The sequence below is a fragment of the Morone saxatilis genome, unplaced genomic scaffold (genome assembly GCF_004916995.1).
Source record: "Morone saxatilis isolate NCDOM2014 unplaced genomic scaffold, NCSU_SB_2.0 Contig24, whole genome shotgun sequence".
In the NCBI taxonomy this organism is placed as follows: domain Eukaryota; kingdom Metazoa; phylum Chordata; class Actinopteri; family Moronidae; genus Morone; species Morone saxatilis.
The window spans coordinates 18,012,561-18,013,942 of NW_023339807.1; positions in this window are offsets into that span (position 1 = coordinate 18,012,561).

A 1,382-nucleotide genomic window follows, 5' to 3' on the forward strand; every position below is an offset into this window, starting at 1 on the left:
GTGTGTTACGTGTGTGTGTGTGTGTGTGTGTGTGTGTTTGCACAGCATCTTTTTACTCTCTTGATTGAATTATTTCTAAGCATTGTTTATTTCTCATGTTTTAAAGGCCAGGACAACACAGGATACTCAGGAAATCAGGTAAAAATCATGTTGACATTCCCATTAGAAACCAGGTTACTCAGAGAAATCAGGTTGTGCATCTGAGAACCAGTTCTCCCAGCAAAGGGTATGGCCCTACTGCTATAATTTAGTAGCATCAAATGGTGAAACATACAATTCTGCAGTTCACACAAGCCTTTATTCATTATTATTATTACTATTATTATTATTATTATTATTATTATTATTATTATTATTATTAACAGCTATAGTAGTGATAGTTACAGCCATATGAGAAATTAGTAATGAACTAGTAAGTTGCAAGTAAATATGCAAGAAATGATAAAATCACACTGTTTGCAGACTTTTGACAGAAATATAAGTTGCTTAAACCTTAAATGTGAGTGCTTCTTGGATAACAACTGAACTTCCCAGCTGGCGATCCATAAAGGTTCATCTTATCTTTTTATAGTTGGCCATAATATATTAGTGGCCAGTCTGTGATCAGGGTTTGCTTCATTGATTCCTCTGTCCTGTGATCTATCAGACTGTGTTTACCACAGTGTTCAACATCAGACTTTGAACCAGGAAGAAGATATTCAGTTGACTTGAGTATAACCCCCATACAACAGTTTGACACAGTTTTTCTTGTTTTTAGGCTAAATGAAATTACATTTGTTTACCTACTAGTATGTAATCTAATGTGATATAACCAAAATGTTAGATTATACTGAATTTAAAACATAGGTGAACATTATTTTTCATTCACCTTTTCTTTTGTAGGAGCTGAACTATGCAGATATCAAGTTTGTCAGGAACAAAGATGGGGGGACAGTCCAGCTGGGGGAACAGAATAACTCATCAGAATATGCTCAGGTTCGTGTGCACAACAATGCCCCTGCTACATCGTCACCTCCCACCTATGATGCACACCTGCAGCGAATGAAGAGGCCAGCTCCTCAGCCTGATGCTAATGGTGCACAAACGTACGCTCAGGTTCGCAAGAACTGACCGCATTGGATATGATGGATCACCTAGACTGGAGGCTCACATGTGGTTAGAGAAACCTGCACTTCCCTCTCAGTTCCTATGTAGAGGACAATTTTGGAGTTTACTTAGCCAAAGCACTTTAGCAGTGGTTAATAATCAACCAGTTCATGACAGTTATCACCATGACTGAGGTTAGCAGGCACAATGTTGCCCAGTTTGCATATAATACATATAATACCTTCCCTATCCCTTTGTTTGTGTGTGTACAGTCAATGAAAAGTGCATATATATAA